The 18,359-nt window shown below is 38.2% G+C and overlaps 1 protein-coding gene across 1 annotated transcript in view; it reads left to right on the top strand.

Annotated features, from left to right (window-relative positions):
• Nucleotides 1-8,516: 8,516 nt before the first annotated feature.
• The window catches only part of LOC126198090 (uncharacterized), a 121,938-nt gene continuing 112,095 nt past the window's right edge, over nucleotides 8,517-18,359 (top strand). Inside the window, exon 1 of the mRNA XM_049934692.1 lies at nucleotides 8,517-8,768. The gene's annotated coding sequence lies outside the window, so the exon portion shown is untranslated. The remainder of the gene's footprint in view (nucleotides 8,769-18,359) is intronic.

Raw genomic sequence — 18,359 nt, 5'->3', positions numbered from 1 at the left:
TATGATGTTTTGTCACTATGGACGAAGAGGAGGAGATTAGTGTTTAACATCCTGTCGACAATGAGGTCATTGGCGACAGAGTACAAGCGCAGATTATGGAAGGATGTAGAAGGAATGTGACCATGCCCTTTCGAAGGAACCACCCTGTCAATTGCCTAAGTCATTTAGGGAAATTACGTAAAACCTAAATCAGTATGGCCGAACATGGGTTTGAACAGTTGTCCACCCGAATGTGAGTTCAGTGAGCTAACCACTGCACTATCCTGCTCTGTCATGTCACTGTACAGAAGCAGGCATAAACGGAATTTTGCTGCAGTCTGTACTGGGCCAGTGTGTGAATCATACGCTCAAAGAAGTTACAGACTCCCTCAGAGATGTCCTCCACAGATGGGTCAAAATATTGGGTTGAAGTACGAAATCCATTCAACCACAGCATAATAGCCCAGAACATTTTATTAGCTGTGAAAGTTTACATCTTACAATAAAGACCTTACCTTACCTCTCAGTATAAAATCCTGCTAGTCACAAGAAAGAACTATTATTGAAAATCTTGAAGTATTGGTAAAAATGTTGCTAAAGCATAAAAATTTCAGAATTATGATATTTGGCAACATTACCATGAACAGTAAGTAAACATTAACTAATGTGAATTACTTGAACACTCGCTTATGTCGATGATTTTGAATCCATCTTGTTTAAAGTGTTGGTACATATTACATATAATGCAAAACTGTCAGTTAAATAAAATTATATCTAGTTTTGTGTAACATGGAATTTTCGAATACATAGACACCCATTCCAAAACTGATGACTGGGGAAGCTAATCAGACAGTTGATGAAATACGGTATATCAGTTAATAACCAATTTAAATTCAAGTTGTTCTGAAATACTGTTATTCCACAACAGCTAATGTATCAGCCAATAACATTTGGACTAGTCACATGGAAAAATTGTACTTCCTTGAGTGATTATTTTACTGCATAAACTGAGAAACAATTAGTGAAACATTAGTTTACACATACTTTTAATTTATCTACTTACACTTTACTTACAGAACTATGGTGAGGGAACACTCCTGGTTCAAACAGTTCCTTCAAATAGGAAAGGAGGACAGATGTATATCAGCACTTTCTTCAAGAGCGCAATGTAAAGGGCATTTTAATCACCTTAACTTTATGACAATCTTTATCCTATGTATGTACAGCTGCCGTCTCAACATTAAAGTGAACAAAAATGAGTTTATCCAAAGGATGTCTATACCTGATCATATCAAATACTGGAAATCAACTGACCTGTCCTTCAGTTAGTTGCATGTTTCATGGATTATTTGCATGATTACTCATGACATGTCGTTTATTAAATTAATTCATAAATATCTAGCTAAGGTTCATAACAGCCAAAAATAACTTATTAGTCTCAGACATTTTAGTAGACTCCTAAAAGCAGTGGTTTGTTCCATGGAGAAGATCTAACATTGGCTTAGTTGAATTGTTAAGTAAAATGCATACACCTTTTAAAAGAGTAGCCCATGAGCAATACGAATTAAAAGATACGAATTTATCAATGTCTTCTGCCACATTGTAAGTTGTTATACACTAAACAGTAAATGCAGCACTATATTATGGGAGGAATGTTGCTCCTCACCATGTAGCAGAGATGCGGAGTCGCAGATAAGCACAACAAAATACTCTCACAATTAAAGCTTTCCGCTATTGGCCTTCATCAGCAATAGACAATCCATCCTGGATTTTCCAAATGCAACACTATATTATTCATAGCAATATCATTGACTTATTTCCTATATATGAGAAATATTCAGAGCAATTACATGTATAATGTTTTAAGGTGAACAAATAGAATGGTCTTAAAAACTCATTTTCTTAAAAAATATCGTGAGTTAAAAATAAATAACATGGAAATCAAAAACAATAAATTAATTTATTAACATTCCCTTTTTTACAATTTTTAATTGTACATTAAATAGCATGAGCTTGTTATACAATCGCCTTATGACATTCGACCTCTGTCCTAAAGATTTTTATTTGCAGAAATGGTTTATTCTACAGAGAAAATATTGCTTGTGGAGAAGATTTACATGTTTAACGCAATAAATTTCTCCCCCAAATTCAGTGGCCATAAATAGACGGTCATAGTTTACATACAACAAATCTGTGAACAACTGCAATTCTTCTGTCTGATGCCATAACAATACGTTCATCTTACATTTAAGTATTAAGTTCTCAGTGCCCCTAAAAATCTTCTCAGAAATATGAGAAAATTTAATAATTTCCCTAGCTCGATTGGTTTAGTGCTTTTGACATCCTTCATCGTGATCAATCCAGTTTTGTTGATATCACTAGAAGAAAAAAGACTTCTAATAATAATAATAGTAGTAATTTTATTTTCATTTGGCCATTACAGCAGTGGACAACATCAGGCATATGATACAATAGAACTGTTAATTCAAAGATAAGAAGAGGCATATCATTAATACTACAAAATTATATTTGAAGTAATCGTTTATATCATAGTCTGCGTGAGCAACTAGCCATTCGTACAGTTTTTGATTGAATGCTTTTTCAGGGCGTTCATGTACATATTGTGGAAGCTTATTAAATAATTTGTGCCCCAACAGTTGGTACAATGAATTTTTTTGGTTATTTACCTAGCCATGCTTCCAGCTATATACTCAGTTACGTACTCAGAGGACATGTTAGTGATTCATAGTCAGGTACATAATCATGATCTTAACCCATTGAGTTCACATGGCAAAATGAAGGTGGTGCTATAGTGACAGCATGTAGCATATTTATATTTGAATCCAGACAATGTGTATATTGAGAAACATCTATTTGAGCAATTAAGCACTTCCTGTATGCTGACCTAATCATTTGGGCTATTCCTGTTTCCAACTCTTCCACGTATGTTGGAAAAAAAATTGTTGTAAGTTGTCCTGACTTGTTTTTCAAGTTAAAAAATGTTTCATTTCTGCATTTTCCTGCCAGACATAGAGTTCTGCAAGCTTTTGTATGCTCATTAAATTTAGAATTAATCTGCAGAAAGGCATTTTTCTGTGGACACAATAACAGAAGTTCCTCCAGAGAGCCTCAAAGATTTGAAATAATTAGTGGTCATTAATTCTTACACAGATTTGTTCCTGTTTCGTTTATAAATCAGCATGTTACTGCCTTTGCCTAGGGTGTGTAAGAATTAAGTATGGCAAATGCATTTTCTTTTTATAATTCTTACTGTAGCCTCACACCCATAAAGTTCTTTTGACACCTTTTTTTAAAAATTGACATTACATTTGCAGAAGAATTACTGAGTGTTTGGACTGCCAAAGTCACCTTTATTTTTTGTTTGTAAAAAGGTGGTATGTTTACAAACAAGGAACTCATTGCAGGGTGCTAAGTTGGAAACCTTCCCGTTGCTTTCAATTTACGAGTGGAACAAAATATTCAGATTTAATTTTATTGTACCATATAATAAAATATTTCTTCTTCCAGCAGGTTAATGTGATGGTTTGAGAATTTGAGCTGCAATAAATATACAAAACACCTTCTTGTCAGGGAGCTAAAGTCTGTTAACTGTATACACTCAATGTTTTGACCACAAGAGCGGAAATATGCTTTTGCGCTTTGACCATAGTTAAAATGGCGATCGAGTTAGCGTAATGGCATTGGGTGCTGCAAGGAGAGTTTGCCTCTCTATGCTAATCAAGATGGCGGCATATATGGATGTAGTGGCAAATCGCTCCGTGAATATCGGTAAATTACCATCAGTGAATTGTATGCTATGTGCAAAAAAAGTGATAAAAGGTGTTAAAATATGTGTAGTGGCGCATAAATGGTATCATTCTTGTTGTTTCGTGGAAGCAAATCTCGGTCAACATAGGCCTACATGTGACTGTGGAACTGAGTGCAACGGTCTTGAAACTGCATTTGAAATGTGCAACGCTGGACTCGAAATAAGTGTGAGGGAAGAACTGCAAAGTAACTTAAGTAAAGCTAGACAATATGCAGAAATGCTGAAAAGTTTGATCGACTATATGGACCTTCCTACAGATACGCAAACAGGCAAACGAGAGTGTGTATATACTAGGCCTAAGAAAATCTCTCGACCTGTCTTAAATACCAATGTTTTTCGTGTTCCACTAATGAATAAATACGATGTTCTAAGTGCAGACAGGTCAGAATCACGGACAAAAAATCTCAGTGTAACAGGTAACTGCTCGGAAAGATCTGTTGAACAAAAAAGTGCCAGCAGAAACACGTTACCATCAAATACTATTAAACGAAAAAATCGTGTGAGAGCAACTTGTAATAAAACTGAACACGAGACAAAAAAGGAAACAGAGAAGAAGAAGGAAGAAATATACATATTATCGACGAGTCATGGCAAGGGACTGGCTACAATCATGTCTGATATGCAGTCTGAATATAAAGTGATTGGAATTTCGAAACCTGGTGCTCCTCTACGAGAATTGCTGAAAAACTGTGAAAGTTCCGTGAAAAGCGACGTCAACTGTGTCATAATCGGAGGGGGAAACGATGTCTATAAAAATGAAAGCAGCCTTGCTGTAAGAACACTGAAAGAATCGCTAGGAAAAATTTCACAGGCGAAGGTATTTGTTGCAAACATTCCCTACAGACACGACTTAACGGAAGACTCGTGTGTAAACAAAGAAATCATCGCGACAAATCGGAAATTCAGGAAGATTTGTAGCGGTTTTGTGCACACAACTTTCATTGAAGCAACGAGTTCAGTAAGAGAGCATTTTACTAGACATGGACTGCACAGAAACAACCTAGGCAAGAAAGTGCTGGCCAAAGAAATTCTCCAGGTGATAAAAACAGCAGGAGTGGATGCCTATGTAAAAATAGCACTACCTGCAACAGGTTTTCTGCCAATGACAACAGAAAAGAAAAGTGCACCAACAGCATATGAGGAAGAAACATCTGCAGATACACCCTACGATGAAAAAATTACAACTGTGCAAACATGTAAAGCGTCACAGTCACCAGTGGCATTATCAGTAGCAGCAGTGGAAAAGGAAGTAACAGTAGCATCAACAGCAGAAGTTTCACCAGCAACAGTAACTATAGTGCCTCTAAAAAGAGAAATGAGAATTGCAGCAGGAGAAGCAGCATCAAGTGTTACGTGTAGACGGAAAACAGCACCTCCTGTCCGTCTAAATGATTTTTTAGTGGAAGGCAGCAAGATGAAGCAGCCCAGGAGATAAGTAGTGTAACAAATTTCATAACACCTCACCAAAACGTTCAATCTAAAATAAACAACAATCATGATCTTTAAATTTGCTATCTGAATGTTCAAGGACTAATAGATAAAGAATTTATTGTAAACAGTTTTGGACTAGATAACAAATTCGATATTTTCTGTCTGAGTGAACATTGGGTTACTGAGAGTGTACTTCCAGTTGTCAAACTTGATAACTATAATGTAGCATATAGTTACTGTAGAAAACTGCATATAAGAGGTTGTGTGGCAATATATATTAGTCAGTCATTCAGCTGCTCCATTGTTAAGTTGGATCTAGATTATTTATGTGAGGAACAGAACTTTGAAGCCACTGGTATAGTTATGGACAGTCTTAAGTTAGTAATAGTATCCCTTTGCAGGTCACCTAAGGGTATCATCAATGTATTTCTAGAAAAATTGGACATGCTGTTAGATGTACTAAGAGGGACCAGATGGTTGCATTATGACATAGTAATTGGTGGAGATCTGAATGCAGATTTTGATATAACAACACATAAACGTACTGTGACTGAGTTGAAAAACCTTCTAAGACAGTGCAATTTGCACACAATCAATAACAGGCCCACAAGAGATAAAGCATGTCTTGACAATATTTTTGTCAACTTTAAAACTACAGAAGAATCATGTGCTGTTACAGCATTTCCATTTTCAGATCATGACTCTGTATCTTTAAACTATAGAAGTAGGTTCTGTATTGATAATAGTAATATTCCTAAGCCTGTCCCAAAAGTTATAATCACCAGGCCTGTCACAGATGACAAAATTGTTCAGCTCTGTAAGTCCCTTGCTGAGAGAGACTGGTTCAACCAATGTCATAGTGACACAAGTTATAGTCTTAGTGCTGATTTGTCAGGGAAACTATTATTTGAGAGATTTTTTAAAACATTTCTGACACAATTTAATGACAATATCCTCATAAAGAAATGCAAATTAACTGACAAAGGCTTTACAAACAGGCCTACAAACAGACAAAATTCATGGTTCACTAAACAATTATCAAATATGAAAAACCAAGTTATGGTGTTGCACAATATATCTAGCAATCAGAAAACAGAACATGCCAGATTAGCCTATATAAAATGCAGGAATGAGTATAAAAAAGCCATCGTGGAAGCCAAAAAAGCACATAATTTCAATACCATTGATAATTCCACATATAAGTGCAAAGCTGCATGGAAATTAATAAATGGTGTTGCTAAAGATGTAAGAAGCAAAAAAATTAATATAAGTCCCCAAAAATTCAATGATTTCTTTATTAAATCTGTTGAAAATGTAGGAAATACTATAATCAAACCTGATATCAGTTCATCAGAGTTACTTTCTAAAAATGTTTGCAGAATACCAACAGACACAGGTACGTTTATGTTCTCCGAGGTCTCACCTAGTCATGTCCTAAGCATTGTAAAACGGATGAAATCTTCAGACAGTGTAGATATATATGACATATCCTGTAATTTACTAAAGAAAGTAATAGACTATATTGTGTACCCCTTAACATTCTGTACAAATAAATGCATATCAGAAGGATATTTTCCCGAAGAACTCAAAGTGGCTAGGGTAATTCCAATATATAAAAAGGGAGATATGGACTCACCTTCCAGTTACAGACCAATCTCCATAGTCCCAGCTTTTTCTAAAATACTGGAATGTGTAATTTACCAACAGATATCTGTCTATTTTGAAAAATTAGGAATAATTAGTGAATCTCAGTATGGTTTTAGGAAAAAGTTGTCTACTGTGGATGCTATAGACTTTGTAGTCAAATACTTACATCAAGTGTTTGAGGATAAGGGCTATGCTCAACTCACATTTTGTGATCCAAGCAAAGCTTTTGACTGTGTAAAGCATAAGCCACTCCTAGAAAAACTGGAATTCTATGGCATTAGACATAACAGCCTTAAATTAATAAAATCATATCTTCAGAATCGTAAGCAAGTTGTTTGTGTAGGGAGAGAAATGTCGATTATAGAGCAAGTCAAGGTAGGTGTTCCGCAGGGATCTGTGCAGGGCCCCTTTTTGTTCCTGATAATGATAAATGATCTGCCGTCATTTATCAAGTCCACCACTGTGTTGCATGCAGATGATACAACATTTCTTCATGCTAGTGAGGATTTCAATAGCCTTAAAACTTGTGCAGCAAAGACAATTGACCAAGCATGCTATTGGTTCAAGGCAAATGGATTCCTGCTGAATGAAAACAAAACACAGCAGATGGTCTGTAGTCTTAGAGACAAGCTTCTGTCAGATGATCCAAGTTATGTCAAATTTTTGGGGGTATACATTGATGATAAATTATCTTGGGGTCAACATGTACAATATATTAGTGGTAAATTGTCAATAGTTATTTACCTGTTAAGGCGATTTATGGATTGTATTCCTGAAAAATATGTTAGAACATCCTATTTTTCATTCTTTCAAAGTATAATAACATATGTAATTATTTTGTGGGGGAACTCTAGCTGTGTACATGACATATTAATACTGCAAAAAAAAGCTATTAGGATAATTACTGGTTCTGCATATAAGGCACACTGTAAACCATTGTTCTGTGAACAGAAAATCATGACTGTTATAAACTTGTACATATACTATGTTCTAATTTATACGAAGAAGAAATTACCAGAAACAAAAACCAGAGAAAATGTACACAGCCACAATACAAGAAGGAATAGGTGCCTCTATATTCCTTACCACAGATTGTCAAAGTCACTCAACAGCTACGAAATCAATGGGTACAAATTATTTAATAATCTTCCTCAATCTGTTCAAGAATTAGCTGAACAATTATTCAAACAAACAATTCATGACTGGCTAGTCCTCCACCCATTCCATGACATAAGAGAATTTATCAACTGTAATATAATACTATAATGTTAACAAGAAACCTGTTGTTTCTTTCAAACTATTAATTGTATTTTAGTATGTATATGAGGTTGTCTATTGCTGTAATGGCCGAATGACAATAAAGTTATTATTATTATTATTATTATTATTATTATTATTATTATTTGAATTCTACACTCAGTCCGCGGGACATTCGCCTCGTCTGTTCAGATCTGTGACGTCCGATGCAAATTGATCTCTAGAGATGCAGATTCAGCATGAATGTCGATATGTTGTATCGACATTCGGGGAAACGTTTCAAATTTCAATAGTGGCGGCATGGTTCTCATGCTGAGTTGTTGATGTTGTTTATACGTGATAGTGGATGATTTGTCTTGGGATTTTAAGCTATTGCCTTTAATTGGTGTGTTTTACAGAAGTAAAATTCTTACGGATCTTTTTTATGTGAGAGTTTTTGGGTGACAGATTGTAATAAAATGGATCCCGTGTTACGTGCGTCCGACGAAAAATTAATGAACTTGGAAATACAATACAAGGAAAAAACCCAGATTTTGACGAAATGCTGCATTACAGCTTCTGAATACAGAACGTTGCACGTAGTTGGTACAATGTTTTGTCTTTAAATAAAATCGTCATCGTTCAGGTACGTATTGCCCAACGTCACTTATTACCAAGTTACGTCGTTTTCTTTATGTCTTACAGTATTCAACAATTGTTTTAAGACCTACACTATTTGTTACGTGTGGCTTACCGGTTACCTGTTTCATTCCGGACTATTACCGTAAATATTTTTAGTGGACGATTTCCATTTCCAACCAAGCTGTATTTTGATTTTTAGTTTCGTATTACGTTGGTGAAACTGTAATATTCGTTTTGCATCTTTTATGTTGTATTCGTTGACTTTTGTGAAATTTAGCTACGGTGTCACAAGTTTTCGTGTTTTCAAAATAGAACCTATAGTTTTCTGTTTTGAAGGTAAGAATAACCATGAAAGAGAGAGGCTATTGATAGGTAACGAGTTTTTTTTCCCCCGAAGTAATATTTTAGGTTCCTCCGAGCTATTTGCTTAGTCAAATCGTTGTTGTTGTTGTTGTTGTTGTTGTTGTAGTAGTAGTCTTCAGTCCTGAGACTGGTTTGATGCAGCTCTCCATGCTACTCTATCCTGTGCAAGCTGCTTCACCTCCCAGTACTTACTGCAACCTACATCCTTCTGAACCTGCCTAGTGTATTCATCTCTTGGACTCCCTCTACGATTTTTACCCTCCCCGCTTCCCTCCAATGCTAAATTTGTGATCCCTTGATGCCTCAGAACATGTCCTACCTACTGGTCGCTTCTTCTTGTTTAGTTTTGCCACAAACTCATCTTCTCCCCAATTCTATTCAATACCTTCTCATTAGTTATGTGATCTACCCATCTAATCTTCAGCATTCTTCTGTAGCACCACATTTCGAAAGCTTCTATTCTCTTCATGTCCAAACTATTTATCGTCCATGTTTCACTTCCATACATGGCTGCGCTCCATACAGATACTTTCAGAAACGACTTCCTGACAATTAAATCTATACGCTTTCCTTGCCTTTGCCAGTCTACATTTTACATCCTCTCTACTTCGACCATCATCCGTTATTTTGCTCCCCAAATAGCAAAACTCCTTTACTACTTTAAGTGTCTCATTTCCTAATCTAATTCCCTCAGCATCACCCTACTTAATTTGACTACATTCCATTATCCTCGTTTTGCTTTTGTTGATGTTCATCTTATATCCTCCTTTCAAGACACTGTCCATTCTGTTCAACTGCTCTTCCAAGTCCTTTGCTGTCTCTGACAGAATTACAATGTCATCGGCGAACCTCAATGTTTTTATTTCTTCTCCATGGATTTTAATACCTACTCCGAACTTTTCTTTTGTTTCCTTTACTGCTTGCTCAATATACAGGGTTATTACAAATGATTGAAGCGATTTCACAGCTCTGCAATAACTTTATTATTTGAGATATTTTCACAATGCTTTGCACACACATACAAAAACTCAAAAAGTTTTTTTAGGCATTCACAAATGTTCGATATGTGCCCCTTTAGTGATTCGGCAGACATCAAGCTGATAATAAAGTTCCTCCCACACTCGGCGCAGCATGTCCCCATCAATGAGTTCAAAAGCATCGTTGATTCGAGCTCGCAGTTCTGGCATGTTTCTTGGTAGAGGAGGTTTAAACGCTGAATCTTTCACATAACCCCACAGAAAGAAATTGCATGGGGTTAAGTCGGGAGAGCGTGGAGGCCATGACATGACCACGACCGATCCATCAGTTTTCCAATCTCCTGTTTAAGAAATGCTTCTGCTTTAGCCTTTTCCGTAAGATTTCTCAAACCGTCGGCTGTGGTACGTTTAGCTCCCTGCTTGCTTTATCATCGACTTCCGCGGGCTACGCATGAAACTTGCCCACACGCGTTCAACCGTTTCTTCGCTCACTGCAGGCCGACCCGTTGATTTCCCCTTACAGAGGCATCCAGAAGCTTTAAACCGTGCATACCATCGCCGAATGGAGTTAGCAGTTGGTGGATCTTTGTTGAACTTCGTCCTGAAGTGTCGTTGCACTGTTATGATTGACTGATGTGAGTGCATTTCAAGCACAACATACGCTTTCTCGGCTCCTGTCGCCATTTTGTCTCACTGCGCCTTCGAGCGCTCTGGCGGCAGAAATCTGAAGTTTTTCTATGTATCTGTAGTGTGTCGTGACCATATGTCAATGAATGGAGCTACAGTGAATTTATGAAATCACTTCAATCATTTGTAATAGCCCTGTACAGATTAAATAACATCGGGGACAGGCTACAACCCTGTCTCACTCCCTTCCCAACTGCTGCTTCCCTTTCATGCCCCTCGACTCTTATAACTGCCATCTGGTTTCTGTACAAATTGTAAATAGCCTTTCACTCCCAGTATTTTACCCCTGCTACCTTTAGAATTTGAAATAGAGGATTCCAGTCAACATTGTCAAAAGTCAATTCATAATGAATGTATGTGTTTTTCTCCTTAGAGAATAGCCTTTGAATACTAAACTGACAAAAATAGCCCCAGTATGCCACTTCCCTGTGTTCATTTTCCTGTAATTGGTGTAGTCCAACAGTGTATATTTCGAAACAGAACCATTTTTACACATTATGGTAACAGGAGTTGTCAGGGAGAAGTTTTTTCAGTTCTCATATTTTTTGTGGACTATTAGACATTTTATTTAACTTGGTGAATAATCCAAAATTTTAGTTGTGCTATCGTGTAACCCTTTTTTTCTGCTAAAGACAACCATAATGTACGCAGTGTGTGTGTGTGTGTGTGTGTGTGTGTGTGTGTGTAATCGTTGTTCCTTCTGAGGCTAGGGTTGCTTACTGGGCCTTTTGTGAGATCTTGGTGAGTGACATGACTAATCTGTAGCACAGCCCAATGTCTAGTTTAAGTTGGAAGGTGACAATTTGACTGTGAGTTAGCAAAGTCGACAAATGTGAAAGTAGAGAATCTGGTAGTGGTAACTAATTGACCAGTAGTGAAACTTAGTGTATATGTCCGTGTGGTATTGAGAAACGAAAGTGGGATCCAGTATGTAAATTTTACCTCTTTTGAACTGTAGAGGATTGTTTATACGACAAACTTTTTGAGAAAATAAATGTGGTGTGAAGCAGCTACGTCTCTTTGCCCAACTCGTTAAGCGGATGTTAAGAAAATGATTGTGGGTGAGTGCAACACATTATTCTTTCAGTGCATTTTTAAGCAGTGAAGACTTACTTTCTTAAACTTGAGTTACACCAGAACATTAATCCATGTGAATTTATTAAATGGAAATATGCAGAATATGTCAACTTACTGATTCGTCTCTCCCCAAGAGTTGGAATGGTTATAAGAGCAAATTTGGCAGAAATAAGTTGTTTTAGGAGTTCCAAAGTGTGCTTTTTTGATTCTAAGTTCTCATCAACATGGACACCCAAGAACTTTGAAGTTTCTACCTTGTTTATTAGTTCCTCCCCATATGTTACGTCTGTCATTTATGTAGTACCTCTATATGTGCAGAACTAAATATATTGTGTCTTTTCAAAACTGAGTGTGAAACCATTTGTAGAAAACCAATCAATGATACTTTAAAGAACATTGTATCCTATTTCTGTTTCTGTATGTATGCTTATATTGATTACAATACTAGTTTCATCTGCAAAAGAAGTAATTTTGCTTGTTGTATATTACACGGAAGATCATTTACCTATATAGAAACAATAGTGGACTAAGTTTGGGCATTGAGGAACCCCATAAGTGATCTCTCCCCAGTCACCACTATGTACCCAGAGTATATTGGTTGAATTACTAAGTATAACTTTCTGGATTCTTTTCATTAGGTATGAGATTATCCATTGGTTGCCCTATACCATAAATCCCATAAAACTTCCAACTTATGCAAGAGAGTACTGTGATTCACACAGTCAGGTGCCTTAGGTAGGTTTCAGATAATACCAACAGGCACTATTTTATTATTTAATGCTTGTAAAACTTGGTGAGTGAACATGTAAATTGAAATTCAAATTGTGATTACCTGAGGATGTTATTGTTGCTCAGGGTAGATACTCTTCTAGACTACATCACCGTCTCAAAAATTACGGAAAATGATGTCAGCAATGAAACAGGTTGGTAATTATTGACGTCTCTCCTATCACCCTTCTTAGATAGGTTATTTATTTCTCGTTCGATCTGCGAGATACATTTTACAAAGAACAGATAAGATTAATATAAGTCACAATAAACGTTTGGAACTAACAATGTGGAAACAAATTATATCGGTTATTACATTACAGTTATGTCAGGGAAACTACATTATCACATTAAATGGAACAAAAATCACATAAATTCAAGCTATTAATTACACAGTAACATTAAGATTATGGAGCCATTTCCTGGCATTGTTCGTTAACGTGTGGAATGACATCAGAGAGCCGTCTCTGAAACAATGAATGTTACAAACCAGAAGATGGTCCATTGTTTGTACCTCGCCACAGTCACAACACAAATCATATGTATAGCCCCACTTGGTTGTTTGCTGTCTGCATCGTCCAACTCCCGTGTGAAACCTGTTTAGAGCCAACCAGTGTTTCCTGTTGAGATTGAAGACTTCAACCCTTTTGGTTGGGTCGTGGATTAGGTGATGGTTTTCCTCGCCACCTCTCCTCAGACGCTGCCATGCATTCTTCCATTCAGCATCGAGTCCCTCTGTGCCCAATGTTCTGCTCCAGACTGTAGGTTTCCTGGACTTGAGTCTCATGGGTCCTCCCATGTCGGCATGTATGGGTAGCCTTGTGTTTGCTTCAATTTTTTCTACTATATCCTGGTTACTTTCTCTCTATGTGTAGAAGCAGGAGCGATGTTTGCCAGCACTGGAAGCCACTCAACGGGGGTTGGCCTGAGAGTGCCGGTGACGGTTCTCAGAGTGGCATTTAGTTGTACATCCACTTTTTTGGCATGCGGGCTTCTGCTCCAGACTGGGTCACAGTATTCTGCAGCGCTATACACCAGTGCCAGTGCTGCGGTTCGTAGAGTGGCAGCATCACAACCCCAAGTGGTGACTGCCAGTCTGTTGAGCAGGTTATTTCTCGTCTTTAGCTTTTGGGCAGTATCAGTTAGGTGTTGTCTGAAAGTCATGCTGTGATCTAGCTTAATACCGAGATATTTTGGGAAATTCTCGTGGCTTGACAGTGCTGCGGTTTGTAGAGTGGCAGCATCACAACCCCAAGTGGTGACTGCCAGTCTGTTGAGCAGGTTATTTCTCGTCTTTAGCTTTTGGGCAGTATCAGTTAGGTGTTGTCTGAAAGTCATGCTGTGATCTAGCTTAATACCGAGATATTTTGGGAAATTCTCGTGGCTTGACAGCTTTACCATTTATAACCGGGCGCAGTTCCCTTCTCGCTTCCTTGTTGTTTAGATGCACGACTGTGCTTACTGTTTTTGTCACATTGATTTTTAGATGCCATGTGTCGTCGTATTTTTTCAGTGTAGCTTGATCTTCATGTAGTGTTGATTCCAGGTTTTCAAATGAGTTACTTTGCGCTGTAATAGCTAAATCATCTGCTTAGGCAAATTTACTTGAGTGCAGATCAGGCAAATCTGCTGTATAGATGTTGGAGAGCCAGGGAGCTAAGACTAATCCTTGCGGCAGACCATTTTTTAGGGTATGGCACTTGCTGGTTTCACCATTTAATTTGACCCTGAACTTCCTTTTGCTCAGCATGTTGTTCATGAGCTTCAACGTTGTTTTGCATTTGACTATATTTGCCAGTTTCAACATGAGACCATTTAGCCATACAGTGTCGTACGCTGATGTCAGGTCAATGAGGACTATCCCTGTTTTCTTCTTTTCCTGAAAGCCTCGTTCAATGTGTGTGGTAAGTGCCAGCACCTGCTTGCAGCAGCTTCTTCCTTGTCTAAAACCTGCTTGCTTCACTGGTAGTTGTTCCTCGAGTACTGGTTTAAGTCTTTCCAACAGTATCCTTTCAAACAGTTTGTAGGTTATGCACAGTAATGAGATTGGCCTGAAGTTCCCTGCATCAGTTCCACTCTTCCCTGGTTTAAGAATGGCAATGATTTTGGCTGTTTTCCATTCTCTTGGGATTTCACAGGTTTCCATTATTCTTGTGAATAGTTTGCCTAGCCATTTCAGCACTTTTGGTCCAAGATTTTTCAAAAATTCAGAGAGGACGTTGTCTGGTCCAGCTGCCTTCCCTGCCCCTGTGTGTTAGAGTGCCATCTTCACTTCTTCTTCTTGGACTGTTACCGTAAGCATGTCTGCTTTTTCTTCACATTCCTGCAGTGCCACAGCCATCTGAGCTTTTATGTTTTTCCTTTGCTCAGGAGTCACTGTTATCCCTGAGTTTCTTGCTGATTTTGTTTGGGTGGATACTGGCCTTTGCTGACTTCCTGTGGTTGGCTCCTCCCAGCTTTCTCGTGAGACTCCAGCTTTTACGGCTTGAATGTGTGAAGTCCATTTGTTCCATCAGCATGTGCCATCTTTGTTTTCATACATTGTCCAGTAGATCAGTAAGAGCCTGGGCAGTGCACTCATCTTCTGTTCTGTTAAATTCTTCCAGTAGGTTGCTGAATTCTTCAGACCAGCATGGGATGTGATATTTTCTGGTTCCTCGGGGGATATTTTTATGAGCTGTGTGAATGAGTAACTTAAAGAAGTGTGCATAGTTTGCAGCAGTAGGTGGTATTCTCATTATCGTTTTCTCCACGCTTTCTCGATACGCTTTCCAGTTGGATATTCTCAGATTCCAACTTGGGATGGGAGGGCTTGTTACAATTTGTAGCTGTAGGCCTATTTATATTAAGACTGGGCAGTGTTGGCTTCTAGGCAGGCGGTTTAATACTGTCCGTGATGCTGGCATTACTGCTCCTGTATTTTTGCTGGACACGAAACATTAGTTGGGAGTAGTTTTGGTTATCCATGCACTAGAGTGAAAAGTGGGCTTATCTTTGGCATCATACAGAAGGTGGTAGTTGTTGGTTTCAGCCCAGTCTGCCAGACAGACGCCATCACTGTTGTTCTTGTTATATCCCCACTTGAAGTGATGAGAGTTGAAGTCTCCTATGTAGACAGCGGGGTGGAGTGTCACAGGGAGCATGGGTGGAGACCAAGAGCTGGAGGGTGGCTTGTACACATTAAATATCGTCAAGTCGTTCACCTTGATTCCCACAGTGAAGTCGTGGCTACTCTTTATTTTTGTTGTGTTGCTCAACAGGTTGTTCCTTACCAGGGTGGCTATGGCATGTTTTTTGTGCCCAGCATAGGTAACTGTCGTGAAGCCATGTACTTTGATCTTGGAGATGTTGTCATCCATTAGGTGGGTTTCTTGCAATGCAAGGACGTCCACTTTATTGTCGTTCACGATTTTGGACAGTAGATCTCCTTTCGCTCTACTGTAACCTTCTATATTAACTTGACGCACAATCAGTGTGTTTCACCTTTTCTTAGTGATGATCGCGCATACGCTTCTTCTTCTTGCGTATCTGGCTAGGCCAGGAGGCACAGGGGCGTTCGGCCATCGCTAGGTGCTGGCGTTCAGTTTACTATTCACACCTTGACTAGTAATCCAGGGGCAGGACGAGGACCAACCAGCTCACCCCCTCTTAAGTGTTTGATAATGACATATTTCAGACTCTCTGGAAAAATGGCTTGAGTTAGTGACGTTACACATTTCAGATAAGACTGGGCTTATCATATGGGAACAGGTCTTTAGTACTCTATTAGAAACTCCATCAGAACCAGATTAGCTTTTATTTTGTGGAGATTGTAGACTTCTGACTTTGCTGCAAATTAGTTTGTTTCAAAATGATCTTTATTACATGTTACATTTGCTGGGTACATAAGTTGCCAACCAAATATTGTAGCTGTATATTGAATTCAATTAATGTGAGACCTGCCAGCTGTATCTGTATCTACTGCATACATAATCCGCAAACCATTGTGATTTGTATGACAGAGGGCATTGTACTACACATAAGGGTTTTGGATGTAGTGAACAATACGATCTGGTGGCACATTCTTTGAATGGTGAAATCCTGTGTTAAGTGTATGGGAATTGTGATGTTTATATTTTTACGTTTCAGTTGTTGGTGTCAATTACAAGTATGTTCTGCTTATAATAGGTCATTTATTTCTGTGGGTGGTGCCTGAAGACCCCCTTACATGATCGAACAATTTGTTAAACTTAATGTGTTTGTCAAATTATGTGGTAGTATACTGCATAGTTTGACATGTTTCTGAAACGTAGACTGACAGCTAATTTGAGAAACAAGTTTGACCGTTTACATATGTGTTGGTCAAAGAGTAGCCACCTACTCGTGAGACTATAAGTTTGAGTTATCTGGCAGCAGGAGCGGATTTTGAAGGTTTTATGTTTGTGTCCTGCTTTGCACGTTGTACATTGGCCTCTCGTGTCAAAATACTTCGTGGCATGATTCACAAAGCTTGGAATTTCCTTGAACAGTGAGGTTAAATGTGACGGACTTGTTGGTAAGGCTGCACACATGTTTGACAAACTTGGGGGAAGCCTCTAGCATATTTAACAAACAAGTTTGATTCTTTACAGGAACATTTAGATTGTGTCATTTGCTAGGTCTCGGAATATAAGTCTAGTTGAGAAAGTGATCCATTGATGGGAACAATGCTTTTTTGTGTTCTAATAGAAGACCTGTGTGTTTTTCTTTATAAATTGGTGACAGGGTGAATTTTGGTGTAGCTTGTGGTCTAGGTTAGTTTGGTTGATAACTTGGTGAAACCAATATGTTTGTCTTTTTTTGTGTTGTTCATTTAGTAGCTACTTGTATGGTCTTGATTGGAACCCCAGTATTCCCATGAGATAGCAATCCTGGCTCAAAACTGTGTTTTCCTTGGAGGTTCAGTTATGTTGTTGGATTTTACTTTGTTAATGTTTTAATATTGTTTCTGATGTCAACCATTGATTGTCCATTAACACTCATGACTCTGCTATGTTAATGACATCATCAGTATATCGGCATAAAGTCAGATTATTACTTAGTCCAAGGGTTTCTCCCTGTTCAAAGTGTGTATGAATGTGGGAAGGATGGCTTCTTAAATACCTATGTACACACAGTAATCAGTCTTCATGGTCCTTATGTGAGTGATATGTAAATGATTACAGTATATTCTTAGATTTTATGGCTATAACAGCCTCAGTAGTTTTGTATTCTGAATAAATTATCTGTTTACAAGTTAAGTCACTTTGTATAAAACTCTTGAGCTTTCAACTGCTGTCTCTGCCAGCATCATCAGTAGTAAAACCTACAGACTGCCAGGGCTGCCACGGTGTCCGTCTTACATTGGTGCGATAGCAGAATCTGTGATCTTCCGGAAGGATTGGAGTGATGCATGTGGGGAAGGCGAGTTGGACAGCTTGTAGCATGCAGCAGGAGGTAAAACTTCACAAAGGGCCACCCATGCTTTTATCTTGAACTGTGTGTTGGTAGTGCTTTGCCACGAGCTATCACATGAAGTTAAGACAGCACAACAGCTGATCTGTATAGCCAATGACATACTGTATGTAGTTTGGGGCTGTCCTGCATCAGGTCTGCTGGTGGCTGATGTTTGTGATGTAAAAAGTGAGGTAGCTTAGTTGTGCACGAACTGCCCTTATGGGTGGGGTATTGTGATCCTACGTGGTGGTAGCTATTTTAGCAGATGA

The sequence above is a fragment of the Schistocerca nitens genome, chromosome 1 (genome assembly GCF_023898315.1).
Source record: "Schistocerca nitens isolate TAMUIC-IGC-003100 chromosome 1, iqSchNite1.1, whole genome shotgun sequence".
Lineage (NCBI taxonomy): Eukaryota > Metazoa > Arthropoda > Insecta > Orthoptera > Acrididae > Schistocerca > Schistocerca nitens.
The sequence above is the reverse complement of the archived record's forward strand: the minus strand, read 5'-3'. Positions and strand labels throughout refer to the sequence as shown.